Source organism: Cynocephalus volans, chromosome 17 (assembly GCF_027409185.1).
Source record: "Cynocephalus volans isolate mCynVol1 chromosome 17, mCynVol1.pri, whole genome shotgun sequence".
Lineage (NCBI taxonomy): Eukaryota > Metazoa > Chordata > Mammalia > Dermoptera > Cynocephalidae > Cynocephalus > Cynocephalus volans.
Genome location: NC_084476.1, coordinates 23884087 through 23901421, shown reverse-complemented (window position 1 = coordinate 23901421; position 17335 = coordinate 23884087).

The window sequence follows — 17335 nt, the reverse complement described above, 5'->3', positions numbered from 1 at the left end:
CAAAAAACCTCTAATGAATAAGCCTGATGAAAGTTTCCAGAAAAGTCAGGTTCCCCCAAGTATTGATTTCCTTAAATGTAAACACGAACTTTTATAAAAGTTACCTCCATCTGTTCAAGTCCATTTCCTAGGGGTATGGAGTGGAGCACAAAACACACATGCACACATGCATTCGCACATGCACACACACACGTAACCTGCATGCACACGTGCACATGCATGATTACACATGCCACACATACACATCTGCATGCATACATGCACACTTGCATGAACTTGTGCTTGCACACGCCATACAATGAACACCTGCATGCACAGGTGTGCACACATGATTACACCACACATATGCACACGATTGCACACACCACACATTACACACACTCATGATTGCACGTGCCGTGCACATCTGCACACACATGATTGTACATGCACGTGTATGCAGATGCATGCACACAAATGCACAGGATGCACTCTTTTCTTTGGTATCTTGCAAGTAGCTAGGAAAATCTAAAATATACTGAAGGGCATATGTGTTCATTTGTACCTGAGGTCACCTAAGGCATGAAAACTTTACACCCAGTATCAGCAAGGAACCTAAAGATCAGTAGGTGTCTGTGTGAATGAAAGGGCTTTATTAATTCTTCTGTCCATCGTCTGTCCACTGACAAAGAAACTGAAGACATAGCACAGCAGCATGTTTTCTAACTTTGTGTGCTGACTGTGCCCGCCTGCCGACCCAGCCCAACAATGTCTGCAGGCCTCCTGTCCACTCACTGATTTGGCCGGCCTCCTTCATGCTCTGACATGTCCAGCCTGCTCAGATGGACTCTGGAGCTCTCAGTGGCATCTGCTGTGTCAGCAACACGGCCTCCTAAGGGGTAGCGACCCAGGCTGGCGATGGGCAAGTTTGAGGCAACATCCATGGGACAGAGAAGAGAGGGCAATAAAGCCACGGTCAAGTCCTGTCTTATTCCAGGGAGGGGTCTTTACCTCAGGGGGGCTGTGGGCTCACCTATAGATGGAGGAAGCCTTTGCTGGTGTGTGCAGAGTGTCAGGCAGGGCTCCAGGGCCTGCTCGTTGTGTGAGAAGGAATGTTGGTGCTGGGGACAGGGGCAGCTGCAGGGCAGGGCCTGGGTGGCATGGCCCCAGCCCCCCAACCTGTGGACCTCTTGTGGGTCATCCACTTCCAGCAGGGTCTGTGGCTCAGCAGCACCTTTAGGGGCTTCCGGGTGCCAAGATGGCACAGTGTGAGGGAGCAGGTGGGGAGGAGGCTGGGGTCCTGAGAACTCTACCTCCTGCCTGTGGCCTCAGCCCCTGCCGAGTTTCTTTTTCCATCAGCTGTTCATAGGAAGGAAGTGGATCTGTGATTCCCTCCTGCAATCCTGGCTTATGATGGCCCTGCATCTGCCCTGTCTTCAGGGAACCCCATCTCCAGCGTAGGGGAGCCATGAATGCTCTAGGCTCTCAGGAAACATCCATTGAGGATAAATCAATGAGCACCTGGGGTGGGTGGCTGGGGAGGCTGTGGAGACCAACAGTCCTGCTGCTGCAGAGAGCCCCGGGTCAGAGAACTCACTGACAGCATCAAAACAGTGCAGCAGGAAGAAAGCTTGCCTTTCCCACTGAGTCACAGCCCTGCTCCTGGAGCTGAAGGACAGCAGATGCGGGTCCCAGGGTCTGTGGCTACTCTTGTGACCACAGGGACCTGGTACCATCATGGCTCCAGCCCACTCTGAAGAGCCCCTGGGGGCCACATACAGGGTGTGCTGGGGAGTGGAGCTCTAGCCCTGCAGGTCTCCTGTGAGCTCAGACCACCCTGTAATCACAGTTGGCCACAGTCTTGTCTTTATGGATTGGAAAACGGGCTCACAAGGTAAAGAGCAACCTGAGTGCCCAGGGAAGGCCGGAGGAGCCCTGGTCGGCAGGTTAGGGGCAGGGGAGCAGATAAAATGAAGAGACTTACCCATGAAAAGAGGGATTTGCAAACGCTATATGGGAACTTACAAAACCTAGAATGGGCAGAAAGTCAGACCAAGACCCATGAAACAGACATGAATACCGTGTGAACAGCTCTGCCTGACTTGCTGGGGTGTCGCTCAGACCCAGCCACTCAGCATGAGCACCCTGCATTTGTTTACATGTTCCTAACTCAGGTTTCATAACAAAGAAACCCCCCAGAGCTGTCAGGCATATTGATTCATGCACAAGCCAGTCTAGCTCCACTCCTGTCTTTGCTTTTTATCAGTTCAGTTTTTATGACCAATGAGCACTGACAACAAAGCAGACAGAATCCATGTCAGACGTCTCTGCGTCTATCTGAGCTGGAGCGGTGACGTGTTGTCCTCAGGGACTTGACTGGACCTCCTCCCTGCTTCATGTTGTACCCCAGAGCCGGTGCCGGGCAGCATGTGGGGAGACCCCTGACCCCAAACCCAACCCTAAACTTTACTCTGGCCCTGACCCTAGCCTGGCCCGAGCCCTGGCCCTAACCTGAACCCAAGCCCAAACCCAAATCTTGTCTAACCCGAACCTGAACCCTAGCCCTAACTGCAACCCAAACCTAAACCCTAGATATAACACTTTTAAATTTGCTTGAACTTTTAGATTACATTGTTTAAAGTAACCCATATCACACCATTAATTTCATTTTAACTGATGGCCTATGACCTACTGAGATATGTCACCTGTTTAATAAATTTCTAATATCCCCAGGCTACTATGGACACTGAATGAATAAGAAAATAAGAACTTGGAAAAGTGAACAAAGCCAACCATTCTCCCATAGTCAATGATATTTTGACTCTTTGCTTCAATGTGTCTCTTATAGAAGGAGAAAACACAAAGGAATAGACTTGATGGTTTAGCCATTGTTAAGAAAGTTTAAATTGTCAATTTCAACCTTCACTGAACTTGAAAAATGTACTATTTTTAGTTTCATTTCCTATGTCAATGAAACTGGTTTAACCCTTTTCTCCCCTATTCCGAAACTGGGTAGGCATGAATCAAAAATGCTTTGTTGCTGACACGTGTAAGAGTACCTGAATTACCCGTGCAAGTGTTCGTCATGAAGTATGAATGATGCCTCAGAAGATAAAACAAGACAAATCAGGTACCACTAAAAGTATATTCAAAGTAACTGAGAAACATGGTCAGCATTGTACAGGAAAAATAGGGTAAAATGTTAAATACAATGGGAGATAAAGCTAGAGTATTTTAAGGAAATACAAGGATAAAAAGCCAATGAAAGCAAACATGCCAAAATGTAGCAAGAATGACCATGTGTTAGTAATCACTACAGGTGGATGATAGGTACATGGCAGTGAATCGCTCCATCCCTTTCCTAGATTTTTCTTAATGTTTAAAATTTTCCACAAGGAAAAATAATAAAGAGGAAAATAAGTCAGAAGAACATCCAGTTTGTGATTCTTGAAGACTTTCGTTAAACAACTAAATAAAAATGTAAAGAGTAGTTTGAATACGAAGGCGGTTGGTATCTCCCATCCGCGGGCGCAGACGTGGGCTCCCTGCATCCCGCACACCGGGAGCACCAGGCATTTCACTCAGCTGCCCAGAGCCTCCTATGAAGGTGGGGTGCGGTGAGGCTGGGGGGCAGCAGTCAGCCCTAACCTTCACCAGCTGCCTTCTTCTCTTCCCAACACGTGGCTTGCCTTCCCAGGGGATGGATATTTTCACCTCATCAATTTTGCAATTGCTATTCCTTGTACCTAATACACATTTCTCCTACATCTTTGCAAGACTTGTTGTCCCCAAAGTCACTCTCTAGCCTTGCTTTTATTTTCCTTCATAACACACAGTCCCTGCTATTTTATTATGTGTTTACTTGCTTGTTTATTGTTTATCTTCCTGAATAGAATATAAACTCCCTGAGAACAGGGATTTTGTCTCCTTGTTCTCTGCTGTGTCCTTAAATGCCCAGAAGAGTACCTGGCACAAAGTGGGAACTAAATGAACACGTGACAAATAATAAAGGAATGGTAAGACACTGGCTTTGTGGCATGTCAAAAATCCTGCTGTGATTGATTCATGCCAAAGTTTGTTTTTTTTTAAATTAAAAAAAATTATTTTAAAAAACAAACAAAAAGCAGTGTGGGAATAAAATAAGGTCCACTTCCATTGTGATTTTGGAGATATATAAGTAGTCTAGATAACTCCAGGGACAAAATAAATCATTTCAGGGCACTGGATAGTCATTGGTTATATTTGTACAAATCTTTTCATTTTCTCTCAATTGAACATTTTACCTACTCTTCTCAAAAGAGGAAAATAGCCTCAGAAACTACATATCAAAAATAATCAGTACAAATTTATTAATATGCTCTCTCTCAGTTGACACTGGGACGTTCCTGGGCATCGTCTTTGCTCTCCTCCAGATGGGAATTGATGGATTTTGGTCATGACCAGCACCATTGTGCACGCAGTAAGCACAAAATAGCTGCCAGCCTCGTCTTCCACTCCAGCACCAAGCTTCTTTCCCTTCCGTTTCCAAGAAGCCTCCTGACTTAAACAGAAACAACTTTCCGGCTTCTGCATCAGTGCAGTTCTCCACCCAGTTACATCAACATAATGGTACCTCCCCCCTGTACATTTCATGCCCAACAGCTCATATAAACTCTCCCAATCCCATTGTTGCTGCTGCCCTCCATTTTCAGGGCAGTCCCGGGCTGCCCCCGCCCCCACTTTCAGCGCAGCCCAGCAGATTCTTTTCCTTTAATAAAGCTTGAACAGTACCCAGCATCTTGGCTCACTTTCTTTCATTTTGGTGCCGAATTTTGGCTGACATTTTTGGACAATCCCCACCTTGGTTGACTGGCCCTCGGCTGCCCTTCCTGGACCTGCCAAAACTGGGTACACTTGGGACTCTCTCTCTTTTTGCTGTTTCAGACGAACACATCCATCGGCCTCCATTCAGGGTGAGTCAGTGGGTCAGTCCTATCTCGTCTTGGGTTTCCCCCGACTTGCTCTCTCTCTCATTCTTGAAGCCCAGGCACCTGGCCGAGGGAACCTTTCTCATGCCCCCCAGCTACTGGAGGACGCTCCTTTAGCTGGTTGGTGGCTTCTCACTTGAAAAGAAGATGCACACCAAGGAGGATGCTCCTTGGTGGCATTCTTTTCCTACCAGGACTGCCTGTTCTCTTTCTCACCCCCTACATGGGATCCCCACAATCCAAATCTCCATGCTCTACTGTACTTCACACTCTATGCCTCTGGGCCATCTCCTGGCCTATTACTTGGCCTCCAGGGAAACATTAAAACTTGAATGCTTTGGGCCGGCCCGTGGCTCACTCGGGAGAGTACGGTGCTGATAACCCCAAGGCCCCGGGTTCGGATCCCATATACGGATGGCCGGTTCGCTCACTGGCTGAGCGTGGTGCTCACAACACCAAGTCAAGGGTTAAGATCCCCTTACCGGTCATCTTTAAAAAAAAACAAAAAAACAAAAAAAACAAAACTTGAATGCTTTGTTACAATGGATCCCAGTGGCCACAAGATGGCACTCTCGATTTAGACACTCACCAGAATGGGAAAAGCTATAGAGATTCCTTGTTAAGTTCTCCTATCTCTGAACATGTTCTTCTCTCTGTCAAAACTGTCCTATGTCTCAGATTCTCCTAGCTCACGCTTGACCTTCCCTTCCAGATTCGGATCAATCTTCTGATCTGTCAGACTACTCTGCTCCCCATATGGGCCACCTCGACTACCTCCATATGCTCCAAATCCTTCACCAGCACCTCTGCATTTCCCTTTCTTCCCTCTACCTGGTCTCGAGACACTCCTCAGCCACTCAACTCCTCTCCTTCTCCCCCTTTGTCATGTAACAACCCCGCCTCAGCTCCAGTTTTTTATAACCCTTCTGGGAAGTGGCTGGGATGGAAGGAATTGTCCAAGTCCATGTACGGGGAGCAGGTCTGGATGGCAGCTCAGGTACATGCTCAAAATAATAGATGTCCTGTGGGAACCATTGCTGTTCCTGGCATGGACCCAAATTGGGACTACCAGGCTGGCCACAGGGATCGGGATCTCTGGGATAATATGATCACACACTTGATTTATGGCCTCCCAAAGGCTACTCACAAGTCAGTCAATTATTACAAGCTTAGAGAAATCACACAGTGATCCACTGATGATCCCAGCGAGTTCCCAGCGAGTTCCTAACTGGCCTCTCTGAGGCTTTACATAAATACACATGTATAGATCCAAACTCCCCTGCAGACATGGCCCTCTTACACTCATTTCATTGCCCAATCAGCCCCTGATATTTGAAAAAAAAACTATAAAAGAGATCAGGCCAAATAGCAACTTGTGGCTAATGCTATCCATGGTTCACATACTCCAAAGCTGGCTGCCTCAAAAGGCAAGCCACCCAAGAACTGCTTCAAATGTGGTCAACTGGGCCACTGGGCATGAGCATGTCCCAGTCCATAGCCCCCTCCAGGGCCTTGTCCTCACTGCAAACAGCCAGGTCACTGGGGGGATTGACTGTTCCACTCGCCAGAGAGGGAGTGGCCCAGTCCCCAACCCATAGCCTTTGACTTCACAGCCATCTCTACCAGAGCTTTTAGGCTTTGCCCAGGAGGAGAACTGATGATACCCAAGGCCTGAGGCCCCCACAGAGATCACCATGCATGAGACCAGGGTAACTCGCCTCAAGACAGGTAAGCTGATCTCTTTTGTCATCCATATAGGGGCCACTTACTCTACCCTTTCTGAATATGCAGGACCAACAACACCATCATCTATAACAATGGTAGGGGTCACAGGATCAGAATACCATCCACACTTCAGCATTGGTGGTTCAGTGGTAGAATTCTCGCCTGCCAGAATACCACCCATGGAATACTTCCCCCTTCCCCTCCCCCTCAGACAAGGTTAATCCCGTAGTAGGAGACACTTCTCGCTCCATTGCTATGCACCATTCCCCTATCCTTGTTGAATTGCAGAACTCCTCCTTGTTCCCTGATGTCCCACAATACCCCATCGCTAACAAACACCTAATAGGTTTAAAACCCATCACACACAAACTCCTTTCTTCTCATCTCTCACAGCCTACCCACTTCCTTCCATTTATAAAATCTAATGGCTCATATCATTTAGTACAGGACTGATCCTGACATGCATCATTCCCAACAACTTACTTGGACAATACTGCCCCAGGGGGGTCGGGATAGCCCCCCCCTTTCCAACCAGGCCTTAGCTCAAGACTTATCTCAACTTCCCTCAACTCCTAGCACTTTAATACAATATGTGGATGACCTCCTCCTTTGTAGCCCCTCCTATGAGGATTCACAGGCCCACACTGTTGCTCTCCTTAATTTCCTGGTCTCCAGGGGATATCAAGTGTTGCCCAGCAAGGCCCAAATTTCTTCTCCTTCAGTCACCTATTTGGGAGTCCACCTCACCCCCAACACCAGAGAAATAATAGAGGGTCACAAAAGTTTAATTTCTGAACTCTGTACTCCTACCACAAAGAGTGACATTCTCTCTTTCCTGGGGCTTGCAGGATATTTCTGTGTGTGGATCCCCAACTTTGGCAGGCTAGCAAAACCACTCTAAGGGGCAGCCAAAAGGGATCCTGCCATTCCTTTAGATCCCACAAAGCCCATTCATTCTCCCTTCCAACAATTAAAAGCCACTCTCTTCACAGCCCCAGCTCTATCCCTCCCAAACCTATCTCATCCTTTTATCCTATATGTCACTGAAACCCAAGAATTGGCAGTGGGGGTTTTGGGACAAAAGGCAGGAGATATTTCCTCCCCCGTTGCATACCTCTCTAAACAACTAGACACCACAGCTTGAGGATGGGCCCCCTCTTTACAGGCCTTGGAGGCAGCCACCCTTTTAGCACAAGAAAGCTCTAAACTAACTTTTGGACAACAAACCATCAAGACCTTCTCAGCCATAAGGCCAAGCCAATTCTCTCCCCTCCCAGCCTACAACTCATTCACCTTACTTCCACTGAAAACTCCCAGTTCTCCTTTAAACCTCCCCCTCCCTTAAAATCCAGCCACTCTCATCCCAAAACACTCACGAGCCTTAGAACATATTTGCATGGAGGTTTTAGACCTCTTTCTCAATCCCTTTCCACACATCTCCCTGCATCCCATTACACAGTTCATAGATGGGAACGCCATCTCCACGCCTGCCCCCCAGGTGGGTTATGTGATAGTAAATCTAACACAAGCTATTGAGGCTGAACAACTCCCAAAAGAGGTTGGGGTTATACACTGCAGAGAACACCAAACCTCCAATGACCCCATAGCCCAGGGAAACAAACTGGCAGATTTAACCATAAAACAGGTGCTCAATCACCAGGCCCCCACTCTTCCTTTCTGGCTCAGGTCCTTCTCGTGGCCCTTATGTCCTTATCCCAATACACACCCCAAGAAATACAACACCTCCAACAGTTAGGGGCACAGAGAAAGGACAACTGGTATACTCTCTCTAGTTGCTATGTCCTCCCTACCACACAAGCTGAGCAAATCCTTTTAGATTTCCATAATTCAGTTCATATAGGCTATGAACCTGTACTACATTTTCCTCAGCCTTTATATTACTCTCCCCACATGGCCAAGTTACTAAAACAAATCACTCAAAACTGTCCTTTGTGTACTCATTGCTCCAATCCTTTCCCACCCACCAGGCCAGAGGGTACACTCCTGGTCAGGATTGGCTAATTGACTTTACTCACATGCTTCCCAACAAAAGGACGTGCTATCTTCTAACATTAGCAGATACCTTTTCAGGTTGGATTGAAGCTTTTCCCTGCACTTCAGAGGATGCTACAGCAGTAATGCATGCTCTCACCCCAGATATCATCCCTTGTTTTGGCCTATCCCCCAGTCACTCACTTGCCTATGGGCTGCCCCCCTGCAAGCCCACAGGCCTCAGCCCACTTAAACTTTTGTACAGCAGACCCTTCACTCTCGCACCCCTCCCTTCCAGCTCATCGCCTTTAGGCCAGTATCTCCCTACTCTTTCACTCATTAGGGATTTTCTTAGAGAACAGGCCAACCTTCTATTACCTCATCATTTCCCCACCACCCCCTCAGACTTTAATCTGAGCCTGGGACAGCAAGTGTATAATAAAACCTGAATTGCAAAGTCTCTCTCGCCATGTTGAGAAGGGCCTTATACAGTACTTCTCGCCACCCCCATGGCAGTAAAAGTACTAAGAAAGGCCCCTTGGTATCACTTATCTGTGGTAAAACAAGCACCTGAGACTTTACCTAAAGAATCTGTTAACAAGAAGTCAGGGGGGGGGGTCCCTCTGCTCAACCCCCAACCCAACATCTCCTTACACTTTGTCCATTTTAGGACCCACAAAACTGAAAATCTCCAGGACCTCCACTCTTCCCCCAATCCCAGAAAAAAGATGATCTTTCTCCTGGCGATTATCCTCTCACTCTTGCAGGCTGCTTCACGTCGCCACCACCATATGGACTTTGGACTTCCCAGCCTCAGAAACTGTAAGCAATAAAAGTCATTTTTCTTTATAATTACCCAGTTCTGTGTATTTTTGTTATAAGCAACACAAAATGGACTAATACAAAAAATTGGTACCAGAGAAATGGGGTGTTGCTTGTAACAGATACTTGAAAATGTGGAAGTGGCTTTGGAATTGGGTGTTAGGCAAAGTTTGGAGGAGTTTGCAGGACTCAGAAGAAGACAGACAAAAAGACAAGGGAAAGTTTGGAATGTCTTAGAGATTGGTTATGTGGTGATGAACAGAATGCTGTAGAAATATGTACTGTAAAGACCATTCTAAGGAGATCTCAGACAGAAATAAAGAGTTTACTGGAAACTGGGGCAAAGATCATCCTTGCTGTGAACTGGCAAAGAACTTGGCTGCATTGTGTCCATGCCCTAGGACTTTGTGGAAGTTGGAACTTAGGAGTTGTGAACCAGAGTATTTGGTAGAAGAAATTTCTAAGCAGTGGGGCATTAAGGAAGCTGCATGGCTACTTGCAACAGCCTATGCTGAGTTATGGCGGCAAAGGCAATGTAAAGCCAGAATTTAAAGGGAAGCAGAGTGTAAAGATTTAGAAAATTTGGGCCTGACCATTTGGCAGAGAAGCAGAGAACATGCAATGGTGCAGCCCAGTGATCATTAGCTAAGAAGATTTGTACAAAGGAAAGGGATTATCAAGAGAAGGGGAAAAGAGCCTGAAGACATTGCAGAAGCTTCTGGGGTGAACTCTTCCATTTCAGCTCCAAAGGCCTAGGAAGACAAAATGGTCTTGGGGAACGGGCCTGAAGCACCCTCCACAGACTCACTGCCCAGGACCACCTCGGGAAGCTGCTTCTAGCACCAGCACCCCAGATGCTTTGGCTGCTCCAGCTGTGGCTAAATTGGCCCCAGGTGTGGCTGGACCTGCAGCCTTGGAAGATATAAGCCAGAAGCCTTGGTGGCATCCACGTGGTGTTAAGTCTTCAGGCCCACAGAATGCCAGAGCTGGGAAGGCTTGGGAGCCTCCACCCTGATTTCAAAGGCTGTATGGAAAAGTCTGGGGTCCCAGGAAGAGATCTGTCTCAGGAGTGGAGTCACCACGGACAACTTTTGCTAGAGCAATGCTGAGTGGAAGTATGGGGTCAGAGTTGCAGCAGAGAAACCCCAACAGTGCCATGCCTAGCATAGCTGCAAGAACGGGACCACCATGGAGACCCCAGACCTGTGGAACTACCAGAGTGTAACGCCAGCCTGGGATAGCTAAAGTGTGGTCTGAGACCAGGAAAGCCATAGGAGCAGAGCTGCTCAAGGACTTGGGGATCCAATCCCCACACCAGTGTGCAGAGGAGATGAACGTGGAGTCAAATTTCTCTCCAGAGAACCTCAGGCCATGCCTGTAATTCTTGAGGATGCAAACATTCAGCAGCAGACAGACCATCTACATTAACATTAAGAAAATTCAAAACAAACAAGGCAGGTTTAAAATATTATGTGGTGACTGGGGGTATGTTTCCCCCTTCTGTATTTTGAGTATTTGAGTTTTCAGCATGCTATGACCATGTTCAACCATGCCTTGTCCTTGTGGATTGTAAGGAGTACCTGTGCATAAATCAATATTAAATGAAGAACAAAATGTAACAAAAGCTCTTGAAGTGTAACCTGAAGCATTATCTGTCTTGATGCATTTAGGCACTCCCAAAATAGTGAAAGCAAATAAACAATGAGCAATACCATGCTTAGTAGTTTGTCCAGTTCTCACTGAAGCCATAAGAAAGCCAGAAAATGTACCAATAGTGACATGAACAGAAGAGAGAGAACCAAAAGAAGAAATATGAGTGACATCCATCTGCCAATATTGCGCAGGCAACAGACCATGAGGATTAACTCCATAATGGGGAACTGGGTGATGATAAGGGCAAGATTTACAAGACCAGCTGATCTGGTGAGCAGCCTCTCTGGTAAGGTTAAATTGGCGACATAGTGCTTGAGAATTTTGACAATGAAGAGCATGTGAATGTTGAGCAGATTTGAAAGCAGTATAAATCTTACACGTTATTGAACCTGCAAGGGTGTTTCCAGATGAAAGAGGACCTGGTAAAGCTGAATGTGCATGGTTATGGGCAGCAAAAAAGGGGGCAAGTGTGGTTATGAATTAAAGTTTGTAAGGAGACAAACAAAAACGTAATTCAGGGTCAGAGGTGGAACTTACCTGACTGTTTCAATATCCTGTAAAACTAAGATCAAATATTGACTGTCTGAATATAAATTAAAGCGACTGTCCTGTAATAAGGAAAAAAGGTAAATAACAGCATGAAGTTCAATGCACTCTGCAGAGGAGGCTTGAACATACCTAGAAAAAGATTGGCCATCAATAATTACTGCTGCTAGTCCAGTGCTGGAACCATCGGTAAACACGAGGGAAGCGTTAGATAAAGGAATCGAAGAAGTATTCTTAGGATGGATGAAGGAAGTACGCTGAAAAAACTGTAACAGTTTATTTTGAGGGTAATGGACAGAGATTAGACTAGTAAACTCTGTAAAGGCTTTTTATCAAGTAGCAACAGAGCTCATTAACCATTGAAACCATTGTAATGAGACAGGAATAACAATATAATGAGGGTCAATTCCAAACAACTGTTGCAATCAATGCCACCCTTTGATAATCAAAGCTGTGAGAAGCAGATAATAAGGAGTTAAAATATGAGTCTGGTGAGATGGCAAAAAATGCCACTCCAACGGGCCACGTTTTTGCCATATTAACGCAGTGGGAATAATAGGTGTGGGAAATAGGATAAGAAATATGCGTGAAGATGGGTCTATATGAAAAACCTGTGATTTGTGGATGTCTTGTTCTACTTTCTGCAATGCACGGATTATTGCAGGAGTTAAACTTCTGGGAGAATTAGGTGATGAGTCATCCTTTAAAATGTCAAATAAAGGCTGAAGATCCACAGTTGTAAGTTGGAGGAGGGGCGAAGCCAGTTAATGTCTCCTAGTTATTTTTGGAAATCATTAAGTGTCTTCAGAGAATCACGCCTGATTTGAATTTTTTTGTGTGGGCAATGGTCTTGTTGTCTATGATATGACTCAGATAGGAAAAGAGGTGCTGTATTTGAATTTTTTCCAGAGATAGAACCAAACCATAGGTAGCTAATATTTTGAGAAGGGAATCAAATATTGAAAGTAAACCTTGTTGATTTTCATGGGCAATTAGAATATCATCCATATAATGAATGATAAATGTCTGAGGATATTGACATCATAAGGGCTCAAGAACATTAGAAATATATTTTTGACATAATGTAGGAATTTAAGCCATACCTTGTGGCAATACCTTCCATTGATATCTATTCATGGGAGCTTGAAAATTTAAAGAGGGTATGCTAAAAGCAAACCATTCACAATCTAAAGGAGACAGGGGGACATAAAAGAAACAGTCTTGTAGGTCCAGCACCATTAAATAAAATGAAGCCAGGATTACTATAGGAGATGGAAGGCCAGGTTGTGAAATGCCCATGGGTTTTATAACTGCATTAATAGCTCGGAGGTCTTGTAAAAGTCTCCACAAGCCAGATTTTTTTTTAATGACAAAAATAGGGGTATTCCAAGGACTATTAGAGGGTTCAGTATGGCCCTTTGCAGTTGATCTTGAACCAAATTTTGACAAGCAAGCAATTTCTCCTGAATAAGGGGCCATTGATTCACCCATACAGGTGTATCTGAGATACAAGAAATTGGATCAGCGGTGGCAGGAGATATCAGGGCCCCCATTATAAAGGAGGAGAGGAATGGTATAGAACTTTATTGGGACTCAATAGTAAAGATCCCATTTGTTGTAAGACATCATGTCCCCACAAATTAATATGTATAGAAGAAAGCTTATAGGGACAAAATATCCTGGAATGGCCTTCATTGTCAGTCCAAGTGTATTAGTCCATTTATGTTGCTTATAACAAAATACTTGGGACGAGGTGATTTATAAAGAAAATGAAATTTAAGGCCGAGCCCGTGGCACTCTCGGGAGAGTGCGGCGCTGGGAGCGCAGCGACGCTCCCGCCGCGGGTTCGGATCCTATATGGGAATGGCCAGTGCGCTCACTGGCTGAGTGCCGGTCACGAAAAAGACAAAAAAAAAAAAAAAAAAAAAAGAAATTTATTGCTTACAGTTCCTGAGCCTGGGAAGTCCAAAGTCCATATGGTGGTGGCGACAGTGACCCAGGGGTCTCACATTGCAAGATGGTGGAAGTAGAGAGAGCAGACAGAGAAAGACTCTCCTCTTCTTTTAAAGTACTCAGAACCATGCCCCTGACCACCATTTCTAATCCATTCACTAGGCATGGTCCTACAATCCCATCATCTCTTCAAGCCTCCAACTTTCAATTACCATAATAGGATTTCCCATCCTCTTAACAGTCACAGTGGAGGCCAAGTTTCTAATATATAAAACATGGGAAATACAATTCAAGCTTGTTGCTTTGCCTCACATGGGATGACCGAGATGCAAAAAGGATTACTCAAAGCCCATTTATTCTGAGCAGTGAGACACCCCAAAGGGGTTAATTTCCTGGAACCCACAAGAGAGAGGCATTCCTCCTTGGGAAATTAACCATTGGACTGGGGTCTTCTCCCAGTATTTATTTTCCAGGCCAGAAAGTTACAGAAAAGGAACATAGGTGGTTACAAAGAACAGTAAGATAATTGTCATGGCAACAGTCATTAGCTGCACTAAGGACATCTGCCCTTGGAGTCAGCAATTTTGCTGTGTTACAATTCTTTCTCTATATCAGAGGCTTTAGCCTGGGGAAAGTTTACTGTCTTTCAAAAGCTTAACATTTCTATATGTAATTTTAAAAAGTTAGGCTAAAGCTGAAACTACGGGGCTTTGAAACTAGGCCCTGTGAAATACATTTGCTTTATAAATGTTAGTATACTCCACAAAGCTTCAATGAGTTTTGGAGGGACATAATTTAATCCACTACATTCCACCCCTGCCCCCCCCCAAACTCTTGTCCTTTTCACATACAAATACATTCATTTTTTTTTTTTTGTGACTGGTAAGGGGATCGTAACCCTTGGCTTGGTGTCATCCACACCATGCTCAGCCAGTGAGCTCAGCAGCCATTCCTATATAGGATCCAAACGTGCGGCCTCAGTGCTCCCAGCACCGCTGCGCTCCCAGCACCACACTCTCCTGAATGAGCCACAGGGTCAGCCCCAAATACACTCATTTTATCCTCAAAAGACCAAAGTTCAAAGTCCCATCTGTGAAACTCAAAACAAGTTATCTACTTCCAAGATACAATGATGGGACAAACATAAGGTACATATTCCCATTCCAAAAGGGAGAAATAGGCCAAAAGAAGGGGCTAACAGGTCCCAAACAAGTCCAAAACCCAGCAGGGCAGGCACTGACTGGCACAGACCCAATCCGGTATTGACATGGGGTAGAAGGCATGTGTGTGTTTTTTCTAGAGATGCAGATGCCCCATGCTGGATCCCGGAGAGGCTGATGCAACATGGAGAAAACAGAACAAAACCAAACTGAAGAAGTGACGGAGAGAATGAACTGCCCAAGGCTGATTCCTCCTACTCTGATGAGTAGAAAATCACACGGTACTAGGAGAGTATCCCAGTCACCTGGAGCCAAATCAAATGACTCACATCAGATGCTCAAGAAGAGGTAAAGAGGGCAGGAGGGCAGTTAACTCCAGAGGCACTATTTTTAGCTATGATGGCACTTCTATCTTGTTAGGTTAGTAGGATGGGGAAAAACTTTTTGGGCATATTGTTCTAATCCTCCTATGTTAAAGCCTAGGACTTGGGCTGAACCGAGATTTCATATTTTCACTAATGATACCCTATTGATGGCTGGGGAGGATGTATCTATAATTCCTGATGTAAATAGGTATGTTAGTTACTGTAGAGCTAGAGCTAGGGTCTGGAGCTCACAGGCCCCTTGAACTCATTCACAAACCCTTTACATGCAGGTCTATGAGCTAGGTAACTGACAAAAAGGTCCTTGGAGCCTTGGCTGAAGTAGGAACAGTCTTTATTCAGCACACACACCCATCTAGGAGCTAGGCAGTACAAAGGAGAAACTCAGAAACTCAACTTCTGTCGGCAAGGTCCAAAGAAGAACTGAAACTGAGCAGCTGCCTGCAGAGTAAACATGCTCTATTTTTAGACTCACACTCTCTGCCAGCCAGCCAGGTTCACAAACTGAAGAATACACAATAGCAATTAACTAGAAAGATACATGGGTACACATGCACACTAGCTCCACCCACACAACTTGTTCACAAGAAATGTGCGGCTCAACCCACCAGCCAGACCTGAGCTGAGGGAGCCTGACTAAATTATTCTATTTTCCCCACAATTACTCTGCTCACTCTTCTGCTTTACCTATTTGTTTTACCACTAAGCCTAGGTTTGGTTGCTTTCATACCCACATCCAAGGAAAATTAGCACATGGAATAGATGTGCCTTCGAAAGGACTCCAACCATGTCCAGGAGTTCATATGCAGACTATAATAATGTATGGATTGGATGGGATAAAATATTAAAAAAAAAAAAAAAACTGGTGCTTGAGGAGCCTCATCAGGGCTGCCTTCCGGTGCATATCAACATGGACAGATTTTTGTCAAACACCCCCACTGGCTGGAATGATATTATCTCACTCCCACATTGCACCACCCTGCTGGGTTTTCTTCAGATGATGAGAAGGTGTTATGGGACGGGTCTCATCATCACCTGGAATCCCGGTTGCCATCTTACTGGGTGGTGCCCAAGGGTTGGGTGGCTAGTAGATGGTATACAACTCAGGGTATAGTCAATCCAGATTTGTGGAGATGGCTTGCTTCATTGAGTGTTGTAACTATAACTGTCATATACCCTGATCAAGAGAAAAAATACAACAGACACAATGATTATGGTTTCTCCATCTGAAGATGGAGTTCCAAGGCTTTGCTACCATGGCAAATAGAAATAATGATATTTTATATTGGAAAACCATTCAGAATTGGAAGGCAGAGCTGACTGTCTATCTCAGTCGGTTAGAGCAGAGCTTTGTAACACCAAGGTCAAGAGTTCAGATCCCTACACTGGCCAGTAGCAATAAAAAGAGTACCTCTCCGAATTGGAAGACCCTAAAGATGCTATGCTTCAGAACCTGAAGGATCTTTTCCCACAAGTGACAGTGGTTTACTTAAAGTTATAGCCTTTTATAGTAATTGGTGGTTGTAGCTGTAATGACGATTAAAATCTCTCCTTTCTAGTGCTATATTTATATAATTTTCTAAAGATATCTTATGTTTAAAGATAAGTATTAAATCTTATTTTATGTAATAATATAAATGAGATTAAATAAATAAAGGGTATATTAATTAGAAGAGCAGAAATGAATGAAATGGAAGACAGGCAAACAAGAGAGAAAATTAACAAGGTCCTTCCTTCAAATAACAACAAAACTGATAAACTCCTAGTTAGGCTGATCACATGAAAAAGAGGGAGGTCACAAATTACCAATATCAGTAAAGAAAAAGGGGTTATCATTAGCAATTCATACAGACATTAGAAGGATAATAGGAGAAAATGAATTCAATCTCTCTGATGAAATGGTCAAATTCCTTTAAAACTACACCTTAAAAATCATTTATAGTATTAAAAAAATCTGAATGGCCATATTTTTATTAAAGAATTTCAATTTGCTATAAAAACCCATGCCATAAAGAAAATGCCATTGATTAATTATATCAACATTAAAGGAAAAGATTACTCCAATCTTACACAAACTCTTTCTGACAATAAAGGAGGAAGGAACAATTCTCAATTCATTTTATGAGGCCAGCATAACCCTAGTAATAAACCCCAC